This window comes from Cervus elaphus, chromosome 22, assembly GCF_910594005.1.
Source record: "Cervus elaphus chromosome 22, mCerEla1.1, whole genome shotgun sequence".
Lineage (NCBI taxonomy): Eukaryota > Metazoa > Chordata > Mammalia > Artiodactyla > Cervidae > Cervus > Cervus elaphus.
The window spans coordinates 52,126,759-52,143,997 of record NC_057836.1 but is presented as its reverse complement, the minus strand read 5'-3'; the positions used below and the strand labels follow the sequence as shown (position 1 = coordinate 52,143,997).

At 42.8% G+C, this 17,239-nt stretch overlaps 1 long non-coding RNA gene across 2 annotated transcripts in view; it reads right to left on the bottom strand.

The window, feature by feature from the left end:
• Positions 1-220: 220 nt before the first annotated feature.
• The window catches only part of LOC122680054, a 146,959-nt gene continuing 129,940 nt past the window's right edge, over positions 221-17,239 (bottom strand). Inside the window, exons 3-4 of one of the 2 annotated variants that reach the window (XR_006336594.1) lie at positions 713-838; positions 221-438 (exon numbers count right to left, since the gene is read on the bottom strand). This is a non-coding gene — a long non-coding RNA (uncharacterized LOC122680054). The remainder of the gene's footprint in view (positions 439-712; positions 839-17,239) is intronic. The other variant, XR_006336593.1, reaches the window with a different exon arrangement.

Here is a 17,239-nt window from a genome sequence, read left to right as displayed (position 1 = left end):
TGTTTAGAGACTCAAAAGGCCCCTAGAAAACATCCTTAAACTGAGCCCAAGTTGGCAAGTGAAACCGTTTAGCTGGGGGAGCAGAACAAAGCGGGGCGGGCCCATCCCTGCCGGCACATGGCGAAGTGGCACGCGATGCACCCCATCCCCACTGTGAGGTGCAAATTCTTTGTGACACTGGGAGACACCGCGGAACAAAAATACTATTAGAAATGCTTCAAAAGGAACATTTTTTGGCTGCGATAGAGACTTTTGACATTATTTATTAGGTTCAAGACGGCCTCTGTGAAGCCTGACAATGGTTCTGTGGAAACCAGTACATCTGAGGCCCTTTCTGTTGTTCTGGGCAGGCATTGATTTGAAGATAGGCAGCACTCACGAACAATTCCTTCGCAGCGGTCAGCGTAAGTGAGCATTCACCCCCGGCCTGGGAGGGGCCTGTGAACAAACAGTATGGAAACGCGTATGGGCGGGAGTGGGGAAGGACCAAACCTTGATTAACCTCTTGGAGGGGAGATGGGTAGGAGTACTAGCAAATCCAGGAAGGGGCGCTCCTGCCAGACTGCGGTGGAAGGAGGCGTCTGTCCCGGGGGCGGGGATGAGGATGCTTGGGGAGCATCTTAGGTGCCATGGCAACTGCGCCTATTCGGACTGGATTTCCGGGCGCGCCTGGGAGCCGGCTTTGGGAATCTAGGTTTGCGGGTCGGTGTACCTACTGGGGCTGCTGTCTTCCCCACCAACTCCAGTTCTGAGGAACTCCAGGAGACTCTGGGCGAAGCAAAGGGGGTCTGGCTTCTCCGGAAGAGGCCAATGGCAGCACAAGGCCTCAGAATAAGACCTAGAAGGCAAAGGAGAACCAGAGTGGCGCTCAAGTGTGAGGAATTTACCCGCCCCGCTAAAACTTAAAAAGGAAAAAGAAAAGAACTCTCCTGATAACTGGATGTTTTAGAAATCCACGACGTTTGTAACAAGCTGAGGGAAAATTTTTAAAATCCCCTGACATTATGCTCATGTGTTTCCCATGTTTCTTCAAGAAAATGAAGTGCTATCTATTCCTTTCCTATTGTTTGAAAGAACCTCCTCCCCCCAAAATAATTTTTACAGAATCCTCTTAAAACTTTTAATTTCAAGGAAAACAATTCGAAACTTCTAGGAGAGGGAAGAATGAGTGACTAAAATAAAGCATCATATTTGAAACTTGGGGAAATGTTTTGAATTGAAATTACTCTGGAGTTACAGGTCATGGAAAAACAAACAATTTTACAACCCATTTAGACTATGACTGACAATTTAAAATCCAAGAGGCAATTATTTCATGAGTTTTATTAGAAATGTCAAACCATGGGAAAATTAAAACAGTGTTTCAATCAGATGTTGGCTCTACACAAGGCATACATATATACTAATAATAGGTTTGATTTTTTTCTTTATTCAAGCAATATATATATATACAACACATGCATTTCTATGTAGATATATATATATATATATATCAAATCTTAATATATGTCATACATATAAGATCATTTTCGGGGGACTTTCCTGGCAGTCCAGTGGTTAAGAATCCCCACTTCAAATGCAGGGGGCACAGGTTCAACCCCTGGTTGGGGAACTAACATCCCACATGCCATGTAACAAGTGCAAAAAAACCCCATTTTTATTTAAGAAATCCTGTCCATTGACCTATGCAAATTAAAAGCTAATTCTTCAGTCGTATATTAAGATAACTAACATGCTTTAAATCTCTTTCTATGAGCTTTTAAAGGACTTTGACTAGCATGCAAATGGCTCAATTATTTGGAACAACACAAGGCATCACCAGATGGCTAACACCGAAATCAGATTGATTATATTCTTTGCAGCCAAAGAGGGAGAAGCTCTATACAGTCAGCAAAAACAAAACTGGGAGCTGACTGTGGCTCAGATCATGAACTCCTTATTGCCAAATTCAGGCTGAAATTGAAGAAAGTGGGGAAAACCACTAGACCATTCAGGTATGACCTAAATCAAATCCCTTATGATTATACAGTGGAAGTGAGAAATAGATTTAAGGGACTAGATCTGATAGACAGAGTGCCTGATGAACTATGGACAGAGGTTTGTGACATTGTACAGGAGATAGGGATCAAGACCATCCCCAAGAAAAAGAAATGCAAAAAAGGCAAAATGGCTGTCTGAGGAGGCCTTACAAATAGCTGTGAAAAGAAGGGAAGTGAAAAGGATAAATATAAGCATCTCAATACAGAGTTCCAAAGAATAGCAAGGATAGATAAGAAAGCCTTCTTCACTGATCAATGGAAAGAAATAGAGGAAAACAATAGAATGGGAAAGACTAGAGATCTCCTCAAGAAAAGTAGAGATACCAAGGGAATATTTTGTGCAAAGATGGGCTCAATAAAGGACAGAAATGGTAGGGACCTAACAGAAGCAGAAGATATTAAGAAGAGGGGGCAAGAATACGCGGAAGAACTATACAAAAGAGATCTTCATGACCCAGATAATTATGATGGTGTGATCACTCACCTAGAGCCAGACATCCTGGAATGTGAAGTCAAGTGCGCCTTAGGAAGCATCACTATGAACAAAGCTAGTGGAGGTGATGGAATTCCAGTGGCACTATTTCAAATCCTAAAAGATGATGCTGTGAAAGTGCTGCACTCAATATACCAGCAAATTTGGAAAACTCAGCAGTGGTCACAGGACTGGAAAAGGTCAGTTTTCATTCCAGTGCCAAAGAATGTTCAAGCTACTGCACAATTGCACTCATCTCACACGCTAGCAAAGTAATGCTCAAAATTCTCCAAGCCAGGCTTCAGCAATACTTGAACTTCCAGATATTCAGCTGGTTTTAGAAAAGGCAGAGGAACCACAAATCAAATTGCCAACATCTGCTGGATCATTGAAAAAGCAAGAGAGTTCCAGAAAAACATCTACTTCTGCTTTATTGACTATGCCAAAGCCTTTGACTGTGTGGATCACAACAAACTATGGAAAATTCTGAAAGAGATGGGAATACCAGACCACCTGACCCACCTCTTGAGAAATCTGTATGCAGGTCAGGAAGCAACAGTTAGAACTGAACATGGAACAACAGCCTGGTTCCAAATAGGAAAAGGAGTATGTCAAGGCTGTATATTGTCACTCTGCTTATTTAACTTATATGTAGAGTACATCATGAGAAACGCGGGGCTGGAGGAAGCACAAGTTGGAATCAAGATTGCCGGGAGAAATATCAATAACCTCAGATATGCAGATGACACCATCCTTATGGCAGAAAGTGAAGAAGAACTGAAGAACCTCTTGATGAAAGTGAAAGAGGAGAGTGAAAAAGTTGGCTTAAAGCTCAACATTCAGAAAACTAAGTTCATGGCATCCGGTCCCATCACTTCAGGGCAAATAGATAGGGAAACAGTAGAAACAGTGGCTGACGTTATTCTTTGGGGGGCTCCAAAATCACTGCAGATGGTGATGGCAGCCATAAAATTAAAAGACGATTACTTCTTGGAGGGAAAGTTATGAGGAACCTAGACAGCATATTAAAAAGCAGAGACATTACTTTGTCAACAAAAGGTCCATCTAGTCAAGGCTATGGTTTTTCCAGTGGTCATGTGAGGATGTGAGAGTTGGACTATAAAGAAAGCTGAGTGCCGAAGAATTGATGTTTTTGAACTATGGTGTTGGAGAAGACTCTTGAGAGTCCCTTGGACTACAAGGAGATCAGTCATGGGTATTCACTGGAAGGACTGATGTTGAAACTGAAGCTCCAATACTTTGGCCACCTGATGCGAAAAGCTGACTCATTTGAAAAGGCCCTGATGCTGGGAAAGATTGAGGGCAGGAGGAGAAAGGGACGACAGAGGATGAGATGGTTGAATGGCATCACTGACTCAATGGACATGAGTTTGGGTGAACTTTGGGAGTTGGTGATGGACAGGGAGGCCTGGCATGCTGTGGCTCATGGGGTCACAAACAGTCAGACATGACTGAGCGACTGAACTGAACTGAACTGAAAGGCATCACTGGCAAATTAAAAAAACATGTAGACTTCAAATGCATCTTGCATTCCCAAAGTGGGTGTGGAAATGTGTGCGTATGTGCTCAGTCACTTCAGTCATGTCCGACTCTCTGTGACCCCATGGACTGTAGCCCAACAGGCTCCTCTGTCCATGGGATTCTCCAGACAAGAATACTGGAGTGAGTTTCCTATTACTTCTCCAGGGGATCTTACCTACCTAGTGATCAAACCCAATCTTCTGCACTGGGACTTGGACTCTTTACCACTGAGCCACCTGTGAAGCCTTTACATTTCTTCAAACTTAGCAAGTATCTGAGGGAAGAACATAATAAAATGTAAACCATCTAGTACATAGTAAGTGCTCAATTGTTGCTGGTGCTGTTCAGTTGCTAAGTTGTGTCCGACTCTTTGGACCCCATGAACTGTAACATGCCTGGCTCCTCTGTCCTCACTCTCTCCCAGAGTTTGATCATATTCATGGCCATTGAGTTGGTGATGTTATATAACCATCTCATCCTCTGCCATCCCCTTCTCCTCCTGCCCTCAATCTTTCCCAGCATCAGGGTCTTTTCCAATGAGTCAGTTCTTTGCATCAGGTGGCCAAAGTATTGGAGCTTCCGCTTCAGCATCAGTCCTTCCAATGAATATTCAGGGTTGATTTCCTTTAGGATTGACTGGTTTAATCTCCTTGCAGTCCAAGGCACTCTGAAGAGTCTTCTCTAGCACCACATTTTGAAAGTGTCAATTCGTCAGCACTCAACCTTCTTTGTGGTGTTCAGTACCCAAGTGCTATTAGTGTCATATTTAGAATCTTAAAATAGGAGTGCTCTGACCTGGAGTCAGAATGGAGGCTTGAATCCTGGTTCCTCCCTCCCTAAAGTAACAGAATTTCTATAAGCCTCTAGTTCCTCATCTAAGCCATGGGGAGATAACAGTTTTATCTCAAAAGATACCTATATGGACCATAATTGCAGATACATATTCAGATTTTATTACATTGCCTTATACATAAGGATCAAAGTGTATTAACTAGCCAGCATCCTCAACATCCCATCATTAAGCCCATCCTCCCAGAAAAGAAGAATCTCTGACTCAACATCTTTGGTGGAAATCTCCCAGCACCAACCGTACAATTTACAGCCCAGGAAGGATATTAGTCTCTAGTTCAAAGAAAGCTCTCAAAATCTCTCTTTCTTCTATTTGTCAATTCCAATAAACTGTACAAATATTTGCATCAAAATCTACCCATAAAGTTACCTAAAATACAGTATGGCCATCATCAAAAAAATCTACAAACAATAAATGCTAGAGAGAGTGTGGAGAAAAGGGAACCCTCTTGCACTGTTGGAGGAAATATAAATTGATACAGCCATTATGGATAACAGTATGAAAGCTTCTCAAAAAAACTAGATATAGAACTACCATATGACCCAAGAGTCCCATTCCTGGGCATATACGCTGAGAAAACCATAATTCAAAACAACACATGCACCCCAATGTTCATTGCAGCACTATTTGCAGCAATATCCAGGACATGGAAGCAATATAAATGTCCATTAACAGATGAATGGATGAAGGAGATGTGGAACATACATACAATGGAATATTACTCAACCATAAAAAGGAATGAAATTAGGTCATTTGTAGAGATGTAGATCGACCTAGAGTCTGTCATACAGGGTGAAGTAAGTCAGAAAGAGAAAAACAAATGTCTAATGTTAATGCATAAATGTGGAATCTACAAAAGCTGTATGGATGAACCTATTTGCAGGGTAGGAATAGAGATACAGATGTAAAGAACGAACTTGTGGACACAGTCGAGGGAGGGCAGGGTGGGAGGAATCAGGAGATTAGGACTGATACATATACACTATCATGTGTAAAACAGATAGCTAGCAGGAACCTGCTGCATAACACAGTGAGCTCAGCTTGGTGCTCCATGATGACCTAGACGGATGGGATGCTGCAGAGTCCAAGAGGGAGGGGATATATGAATACATATAGCTGATTCACTTTGTTCAACAGCAGAAACTAGCACATTATAAAACCATAAAGGAGCTACATAAAATGAGTCTATTCTTATCCTCTTGGCCGCCGCCCCTGACCTTGGGGGCAGGTCAGGAAGCAACAGTTAGAACTGGACATAGAACAACAGACTGGTTCCAAATAGGAAAAGGAGTACGTCAAGGCTGTATATTGTCACCCTGCTTATTTAACTTATATACAGAGTACATCATGAGAAGCACTGGGCTGGATGAAGCACAAGCTGGAATCAAGATTGCCAGGAGAAATATCAATAACCTCAGATATGCAGATGACACCACCCTTATGGCAGAAAGTGAAGAAGAACTAAAGAGAGCCTCACGATGAAAGTGAAAGAGGAGAGTGAAGAAGTTGGCTTAAAGCTCAACATTCAGAAAACTAAGATCATGGCATCTGGTCCCATCACTTCATGGCAGATAGATGGGGAAACAGTGGAAACAGTGGCTGACTATTTTTCTGGGCTCCAAGATCACTGCAGATGGTGATGACAGCCATGAAATTAAAAGACGCTTACTCCTTGGAAGGAAAGTTATGACCAACCTAGACAGCATATTAAGAAGCAGAGACATTACCAACAAAGGTCTGTCTAGTCAAGGCTATGATTTTTCCAGTGGTCATGTATGGATGTGAGTGTTGGACTATAAAGAAAGCTTAGCACCGATGAACTGATGCTTTTGAACTGTGGTTTTGGAGAAGACTCTTGAGAGTCCCTTGGACTACAAGGAGACCCAACCAGTCCATCCTAAAGGAGATCAGTCCTGGGTGTTCATTGGAAGGACTGATTTTGAAGCTGAAACTCCAATACTTTGGGCCATGTTATGCGAAGAGCTGACTCATTGGAAAAGACCCTGATGCTGGGAAAGATTGAGGGCAGGAGGAGAAGGGGATGACAGAGGATGAGATGGTTGAATGGCATCACCAACTTGATGGACATGGGTTTGGGTGGACTCTAGGAGTTGGTGATGGACAGGGAGGCATGGCGTGCTGCGGTTCATGGGGTAGCAAACAGTCAGACATGACTGAGCAACTGAACTGAACTGAACTGAATCCTTATTCTACATGACTCTTTCTAGATTATTTGCAGGTACACGTTGTTTCCTTACATTTCTTCTCCTGCAGTCAGAATACCACCGCTATCCTCACAACCACCATTTAGTCAGCCCTGCTGTGTTCAGGGAATTTTATATCAACAACATCTCATCAGGGCAGTGATTGTCAGTTTACAGAAAATTCCAGGCTCAAAGAACATTTATGGGACCTGATCATGGCTAAAGAACTGAAACAGGAGAAAGCAGAAATCTGAGCTCAAGTCTTTCTAGTTCTGAGCTCAGGTTTCCATGATTTCAAAGCTTATTCTTTCTGGTCCATCTTCATTCATCCTATTATGCAGTTTTATACTTAATTTTTATACACATTAACTTGTGCTGTGAATTTACACCTTCCTTATCTGTGTGTACATGCATGCTAAAGTCGCTTCAGTCATGTCTGACTTTTTGTGACCCCGTGGACTGTAGCCTGCCAGGCTCCTCTGTCCATGGGATTCTCCAGATAAGAATACTGGAGTGGGTTGCCATGCCCTTCTCCGGGGGATCTTCCAGATCCAGGGATCAAACCCACGTCTCTTATGACTCCTGCATTGGCAAGCAGTTTCTTTACCACTAGCACCACCTCCTTATCTGTAAAGTGGGGATAATAACATTAACTGCCCAAGACAGTTATATGAGGATTTCATAAAATAATGTGAAATGCTCAGCACAGTATCTGCCATGTGGTGAGAGCTTCATAAATGGAGGCTAGGTTGCTGCTGATGATAATTGCCCTCATCACCATTATCAGGTACAATAACTGAATCATCAAACATGTGTCATCAGCTCACACCTGTTCTCTCCTCCAATATAATATATGGCAACAAGTGGATTTCCATGAAAACTTGGCAACTACAGTTTTTGTAGAATGTTCTAGAACAGGATCTGCCATTGAGTCAAATAATTTTGCTTGTTTCTATTGAGGCTAAAAGCAAAATATGACCAAATGAAAAGAGGTAAAAAAACAGAAACCACGAACTGATACTCAACAGATGGGACAGAATCTCCCTTGGAACTGCAAGAGGGCAGGTTCTGAAGTCTCACAGGCCCCTGGGTGTGTCCCTACAGCCTCCAGGTGCAAAGGGTTTACCGAGTAGGCCTGAACACATGTTTTTGTCATTCACTGTTCTAGAAATAAACTACCCCAGGTCCGTTTGGGTGTGCCTCTGGCTCCCATGTTCATATTTTGCCTGACAGTAAAGATGAGTGGGGTCTCTTCCCACTCACTGGATGGTGTTGGGGAGGGACTCACTTCTCCATGGCTTTCTTCTTTGAAAGAAGCTATACTGGCAGCAGGAGGCCCAGGGGGTGCTGTACTGGTGAACGTAGAGCAGTCTTCTATTTGCCATTGGAGACTAAATCCTTTCTGGAAATACTATAAAAGGTAAACTATTTTGAAGGAATACACTTCGATATCACCTACTAAATTAATGGCAGGAAGGATGAAATCAAGTCATGGATGGATTTTTTGGTTTCATGTTTCTCTCCTCAGCAAACAAAATGACAAAGAAGCCAAGGATCCAGGTGCCCAAGCAAGAGAAAAAGAGGAGAGAAAACACATGGACCAGAAGAAAAGACATGGACCATGCTTTTCTTGAGGTCAAGCTATGCTGCAGGTGCTGAATGAGAGCCTGGGCATGCTGGTCATGTAGCCTCATGAGAACCTCATCTAACAAATAGAATTATTGGCTCTATTTTTTTCAGGTGAGAAAGTTTGTTTGAAGCTTATGGGCTTAGTTGAGCCCCCCAAGAAGATATGTTGAGGTTTTAACCTTCTATATAGGTGATCGTACCTTATTTGTTAACACAGTCTTTGTAGATGCGGTCAAATCAGGATGAGGTTGCTGTGTTTTGGGCTAAGTCTCTTCTGTCATGTCTGACTCTTTGTGAATCTATGGACTGTAGCCTTCCAGGCTCCTCTGTCCATGGGATTCTCCAGGCAAGAATACTGGAGTGGGTTGCCATGCCTTCCTCCAGGGTTCTTCCCGACCCAAGGATCAAACCAGCATCTCCTGTGTCTCCTGCATTGCAGATGGATTAACTGCTAAGCCATCAGCGAAATCCTGAGGTTGTTAGTGTTAAGGCCTTAGTCCAATGTGACTAAGTGTCCTTATAAGGAGAAAAAACAGACACACAGGAAGAATGCCATGTGATGGCAGAGACAGAGAGTGGAGTGATGTAGCTACAAGCCAAGGTAACCAAGGACTGCGGCATCCTCCAGAAGCTAAGAGAAAGACACAAAACAGATTCTCCCCTAGAACCTCCAGAAGGTGCCAATCCTGATGACACTGGAATCTCCAACTTCTGCCTCCAGAACTGTGAGATAATAATTCTGTTTTAAGTCATCCAGTTTGGGGCTTTTGTTATGACAGTCCTCGGAAACTAATATACCCACAAAGGGTCCAACTCACACGTGTTATCTAAGGATAATTATTAACAGCAGCCCTTTTCACTGGAAAAAAAAAATTGTTTAGACTTGGGGAATAGGCAAGAATAAAACCTAAGAGGTGAGGAAGTGTGGAGTGGAGAGAGGAATGAAGTGGATTTCTTCAGTTCTACTGTGTGGCAGAAACTGTGCCAGGATATGACAACTCCCTTTTGGAAAAAAAATATAATTTTTTTTTTTTTTTTTAGATTTTATAATGTGGACCATTTTTAAAGTCTTTACTGAATTTGTTACAACATTGATTCTTTATATTTTACTTTGGTGGTTTGTTTTTTTTTTTTTTTTTTTTTTTTTTTGGCCCTGAGACATGGGGGATCTTATTTTCCTGACCAGGGATCAAACCTGTGCCCCCTGCATTGGAAGGCAAGGCCTTAACCACTGGACCACCAGAGAAGTCTCCCAGGGTGTACCAGCTCTTAAAAAGACTTGCATTCCCTGTGCTCAAGGTTCTGTCAAGTGGCAAAGATGCTCACCATGTTAGGTACCAGGACACACCAGTCCTAAACCACAGCTTGGTCTTCAGTAGGGAATCAAAAGAAATGCCTCCAGAGGCCCCACAGATAATATTAGAAATGAGAGAAGAGGTCAAGTGGGAGCACCCTGGGAGTATATTCCATCAGAAGGGGCAGTCACTTCTCAGACCTTCTTTTATTGTCCAGAGGGGATGTGGGCCTAGTGAAGACAGATTTTTCTGGATTTTCAGGAGAAGCAGACATATGTTTTTTATATAAGTAAAAGTTTCTGATTTTTAAATGTTGGTAACTCAATTTAGAAAAATACATGGTTTGGATTCCACATAACACCTGCTCTTTGAATCACCACGGGCCACCAGTGTGCATCTTTGAGCTGCGGCCAGCCCTATAAAATCACACCATCATTTACCTCCTGTCATACCATCTTCATCTCAGAACATGATTTGTTAAATACTTGGCTTGGAGCCAGGGGGATGCATTTGCAAGTTCTGTGCTTAAGTAAACTATAGAGTTCTAGAAGTCTCAACTTCTTCCAACACTTTGGAAAGACCCAGCTTTTCATTTTAATCTTAACTGTCTCGTCCTTTTCATCATAAAGCCCAGAGTTTGAATTGGTAAACAAATATATTAGTCTTTCCCAAATGCAGAAAAACTTCTAGAATCTTTGAAAACAGTAGCTATGGGACTCTTGATCCCAAAGGAAAATCAACAACCTTGGGACCCACAGCATTTGATCTGCCCTCTTTCTTTTGTTCAGGTATCAAAAACAGAATGGAAGGCCTGAAAGCACTGTAAGCACTCTCATGCTCCAGAAGTTATGGGTTGAAAGAGAACTTAAAGGTCATCGAGGCTGACCCTCACCATCCATCATCACCCACTTCTGTTTAAATACCACCAGGGCCCTCAGTCTCACTGCCTCTGCATCAGAGATTTCACTGCTTATCAGAAAAGCAAGTAAGTAACTTTGTACTTGCCACATAAAAGGCACATTTAGATAGATAGAAAGGAAAATAGACAAGTTTTATATAGGGAATAATTATCAAAGTCAACTTATATGATGTTGAGACAGCTGGTGACTATGTTTGTTTAGTTATTCAACCAATCTTCATTGAACTCCTATCATATACTAACGCACCACAACAAAGGCAAAATGTTACCCACATCAACAGAATCCATCATTTTGAGGTTAAATTGATCAGCTGATTTTTTGCAAAATGAACTTCAGCACAGCAACTCAGAGCCTCCCAGTTTCACCCGCATGAATTTCAGGTTTCCTCTATTATGCAACTGCCAGGTTTCCTGAATTGACTAGAACCACCAGTAGTCTGGGCTTCCATTGTGGCTCAGCTGGTAAAGAATCTGTCCACAATTTGGGAGACCTGGGTTCAATCCCTGGGTTAGGAAAATCCCCTGGAGAAGGGAAAGGCTACCCACTCCAGTACTGTGGCCTGAAGAATTCCACGGACTATATAGTCCATGGGGTCGCAAAGAGTAGGACACGACTGAGTCGCTTTCGCTTTCACCAGTTCAGTTCCGTTCAGTCGCTCAGTCATGTCTGACTCTTTGCGACCCCATGGACTGCAGCACGCCAGGCTTCCCTGTCCTTCACCAACCCCCAGAGCTTGCTCAAACACATGTCCATTGAGTCGGTGATGCCATCCAACCATCTCATCCTCTGTCATCCCCTTCTCCTCCTGCCTTCAATCTTTCCCAGCATCAGGGTCTTTTCAAATGAGTCAGCTCTTTGCATCAGGTGGCCAAAGTATTGGATCCTCAGCGTCAGCAATAGTCCTTCCAATGAATATTCAGGGCTGATTTCCTTTAGGATGGACTAGTTGGATCTCCTTACAGTCCAAGGACTCTCAAGAGTCTTCTCCAACATCACAGGTCAAAAGCATCAATTCTTTGGCGCTCAGCTTTCTTTATGGCCCAACTCTCACATCCATACATGACTATTGGAAAAACCATAGCCTTGACTAGATGGACCTTTGTTGGCAAAGTAATGTCTCAGCTTTTTAATATGCTGTCTAGGTTGGTCATAGCTTTTCTTCCTAGGAGCAAGAGTCTTTTAATTTCATGGCTGCAGTCACCATCTGCAGTAATTTTGGAGCCAAAAAAGATAAAGTCTCTCACTGTTACCATTATTTCCCCATCTATTTGCCATGAAGTGATGGGACTGGATGCCATGAACTTAGTTTTCTGAATGTTGAGTTTTAAGCCAACTTTTTCACTCTCCTCTTTCACTTCATCAAGAGGCTCTTTAGTTCTTCTTCACCTTCTGCCATAAGGGTAGTGTCATCTGTGTATCTGAGGTTATTGATATTTCTCCTGGCCATCTTGATTCCAGCTTGATTCCAGATTTCCAGGATTTTTCCTGGAAATCTTGATTTCACCAGTAATCTGGGCATTAAACAACCAGAGAGCGTTGATAGAAATGCAATGGCCTTTGCAATTTCCAATGGCTTTTTCTTTATTTTTTTCAATTTTTCAAATCTCCCTACCAAGATAGTGGCAGAACTTGAGCCCAAATCCCTTGCTCAGGATTGAAATTCCAGTGCTCTTTGTTACGTTATTTGGCTCTTGAGTCTGCTTCAGTATTTCCCGATCTTAGCTGCTCATGCACCAATATCTGGCAGGCTCTGAAAAATACAAGCACATGGTCCCAGGGTCCCAGCCTTGTAGTTAGTAAGCCCCTTGGGGGCTATGATGCGTATATCCACAAGTCTCAGTCATCAGAAGTGTCAGGTACTGTTACAAACTGTACACATCCCAAACATTCATGAACAAGCTAAAGCCATGACTTCAGGGAGGTCTCTCTCCTCCAAGCATTATCTCTGTGAACAGTCCTCAGAACAGACACCAGAAGTATCTGCTACTTTACAGCTTAGATATTCCTTATGCTATTTGCTTTCACACCAGTAATCACCCACTTGATTCAGACCACAACTCTTCAGCTTATTCACTCAGGAGGAACCTGAGGTTGAAGAGCAAGCATCTGTCTATACCATGAATCAAGCACCAGAGAAGCTGGGGTTGGGACACAGGTCTTAGATTTTGAAGGAGTTTGGTCTTTTTTTACTGCCCCATCAATGCCAGTGGTGTGAGAAGAAACATGTGACTACCCTGAACTGGGCTTGATGAAGTGCTAAGTTGCTCAGTTGTGTCCAACTCTTTGTGACCCTATGGACTGTAGCCCGCCAGGCTCCTCTGTCCATGGGATGATCCCTTCAAGGGATCTTCCTGACCCAGGGATCAAACCTGTGTCTCCTGTATTGGTAGGTAGATTCTTTACCACGGAGCCACCAGGGAAGCAGCTTAATGAAGGGAGGGATACATATGTCCGCGACAACGGCTCACAAATAGTGAGCGCTGACCACCTTTCTGGACATGCCTTTGCCAGCAGTTGATGCAACCAGCATGACTTCTATGCAGAAGAAGACAGGGCACCTTAGGCTAAGTACTCTGCCTGAGGACTGGTGACTGAAATCAGGTCCCACGAAAGCCCACAGTCTAACCCAAACCTCTCCCCATGCTCACTCACTGATGCAAAGACCCTACTTTTCTCAGCTACTTATTTTTGGGTGTTTCTTATCTTAAGAAATTCTTCCTGACATTCAAGTTTAGCAGGTTCTTTCAATGTGTAGGCAACTCTGCCTCTTAAGCTGTAGCACAGGTGTTCCATCTGTTGCTATTTCTCTTGAAATAATATTGTGGCAGACAGGAGATTTCAAGGCAAATAAGATAAACCTCAGAGCTGAGTGTTATTTTTTCACAGAAACAATTCATCTTTCTCTTGAGCTGCGAAATAGCTCATGATACATCATGACAGATGCAGATTTATTCATTTTCTGTTCATTAGGAAAAGACAATTGTGGTACCCCCTGCACGCTGAGCCCCTCTGGGCTGCCACAGAGCAGGGTGGCATACTCCTCACACCTGCTCCTGGCATTTCTCCCTCAACACAGAACTTCTAAGTGTTTGTGTCCCTGACCTATGTCTTTTGCTCTCTTGGGCTTCTAACTCCAGCATGTTATGAAGAGACTAGAGGCACTTGTCCTAGAAGGAGAAATAAAAATCCAGAGGAAATTCATTCCCAAAGCTCATCTTGCCCTGAACTGTATGCATAAATAGGTGCTGTGTGTGTTAGTTACTCAGTCGTGTCCAACTCTTTGCGACCCCATGGACTGTAGCCCATCAGGCTCCTCTGTCCTTGGGATTCTCCAGGCAAGAATACTGGAGTGGGTTGCCATTTTCTTCTCCAGAGGATCTTCCCAACCCAGGGATCAAACCCAGGTCTTGCACACTACAGGCAGATTCTTCACTATCTGAGCCACCTGGAAAGTTCAAAATAGAAGCCAAATAATTTATTTCATCTCCTGCATGAAAGTGTGTTAGTTGCTCAGTTGTGTCTGACTCTTAGTGACCCCAGGGACTGTAGCCCTCCAGGCTTCTCTGCCCATGGAATTCTCCAGGCAAGAATACTGGAGTGGATTGCCATTCCCTTCTCCAGGGAATCTTCCCAATCGAGGGATGGAACCCATGTCTCCTGCATTGCAAGCAGATTCTTTACCATCTGAGCCACCAGGGAAACTCATCTCCTACATAACTAAAATCAAACCTAAACCTTAACTAGGTCTTCATTTAATATTAAAAACTAATGACACATGCTTTTAAAGTATTCTTAGACCACATAATGGATTTGAATGAAGTCTGCCACCTCAATGTCACCACTTCCCCTAGGGGCGGAACGAGACATTTTTTAAGCCCATGGGAGGAGGCTGAAGGCATCAAGCCCTGACCTGAACACTGTAGAGCCTAGAGGCCAAGTGCACAAGCTCTGAGCCCAGACTTCTTGGATCAAATCTGGTTCACCTCTTCCGGGCTATGCTGCCTAAGTCAAGCTACTTAAGTGCCCTGTGCCTCAGTTTTCCCATTCACAAAATGGCAATAATGATCATATCTACCACTTAAGGTTGAGGTGCAGATTTTAAAGGAGTTAATAAGCAAGAGTTTAGAGCCCTGTGGACACATAGGGGGTACTCAGTAAGCCTTAGATGCTATTATTGTTGTTGCTATTGTTGGAAAGTGTTCTTCCTTTCTCTCCTTCTGTAGCTCCTAAATGGACTCTTTCAGCAATAAGGACTCAAGTGGAAAATAATACCTTTTCATTCAACCAAAGTTTACCTCATTTTATTCATTCTGTCCACCTTATCCCCCTCCATCCTCTCTTTCTGCAGACTTGCCTGGGTGCAACAAGGCAAGTCTTTCCTCGAGGATTAGCCCATGTTGCTCAGTTCACCATAATCATTCATTCTGGCTCATCATATCCTCTACTAAGAAACTTTCATTTTGGGCACCAGTACCCCTTTGAGCATCAGTTTTTTAAGAGTTCCAGTACTGTGTCTCACTCTACGGTGAATTTACTGATGTCTGCCAGGGATGTGGGAGGATGAAATGACCACAAGAGGGGCAGGCAGTTGTCCTAGCTGAGGGACTCTGCTGAGTAAGAGGGTGCCTTCCCTGCCTTCTGGGGGAGGGATGTGCCTTCTCCTGATGTTACTCAACCACCTCTCTTCCTCTAGTAAAAGGACACAAGGGATCAGAGTCCTCTGGTAAAAGGACACTGGAAGGTCACCCAGGTGTATTCAGATACACTTCACCCTTCTCTCATGACACCATCCACCTTATGTAGTTGCATTAATCATAGAGTCTTCAAACCAGGGATACAGATGCATGTCCAAATATTTTGTTTTTAAATGTCTTAAACATGAGGTATAATTTGAGAGCCACTACATTTGGTTTCTGGTGGATCCATTGAATAACTGTCTAAAGACCTTGATTTCTTCAGTGATGGAAAAATTAAAATGACCTTTAAAATATCCTCTAGCACTAATAATTCTGTGAGTCTCTGAGGTTATTTTTCATTGCATGAAACATCTTTTATTTAACTACTTTATTTTTGGAAATATTATGTTACCATATAAAATTGCTGTTTTGTAGGATAAAAATTGTTGTATGTAGGGAATTTCACGTTTTATAACTTAATATCATGGCTACAAGAGTATAGGAGACATATGCTGCTGTTTAGTTGTTAAATTGTGTCCAACTCTTTGTGACCCCAAGGACTATAGCCCACCAGGCTCCTCTGTCCATAGGCTTTCCCAGGCAAGAATACTGGAGTGGGTTGCCATTTCCTTCTCCAGAGGATCTTTCCAATCCAGGGATCAAATCCATGTCTCCTGCTTGGCAAATGGATTCTTTACCACTGAGCCACCTGGGAAGCCCATAGATGACATATACGTATTATTTAAAGGAAACAAATAGCCACAGACCAACTCAATTTCGTTATACAAATATCTACAAATTATTCATCCATTCCCTTACTGATAAGCATATGCATGAAATTTGCTTTTGTTTTGTTCTTAATATTACAAAAGAGGTTGCTATAAACATTTTAAAATACATGTCCACTGTTGCATGTACTCTAATCTCTCTAGGAGCAGAATGGCCAATTCCTAGTGTATCCATGTCTTCAATATTACAGTTTTCGAAAGTGGTTTTACCAACTGACACTCCTACCAGCAGTATATAAATCTTCCTATTATTCCACATATTTGTCAACACTGCTATTACTTTATTGTGTTTTTCAATGTGTGCCATTCTGGTGGGTATAAAACAGGACTGCATAGTGATTTTAATTTTTTCATTTTCCCAATAACATCTCTCCTCCCACCACATCTTCAATCTGAATTGCTTACAAGCAATGTGATTGTGGGTTGAGTTTCCACCCCTTTCCTTTCTCCTGCCTCTGGTATTCTGACCAGCTGGTACACAGTGGCATAGCCCTGGAGGACACAGTGGGGAGCACATGGATAATCCACAAAGTCGATAATTTGCCTCTAAATAAATAACCAGGAGTTGACCCTTGGGGATTGTACTCACACATTCAACTGCCATGACCCAGCGTAATATTTCATGTCTTGCTAAAACTCTGGCCAAGCACTGTTTTGCATGCAACCAAGTACTTGGACAATTCTTTCATCTGAATGATGAGCTATTTCAGCCACAGCTTGCTTGAGACACAAAGGGCTTCTGCTACCTGTCTGCCTATCCGTAACACTCCAGATGGCACCCCAGCCTTCTTAGATAAAATGGTTTTTAAGTTGCTCACCCTTTC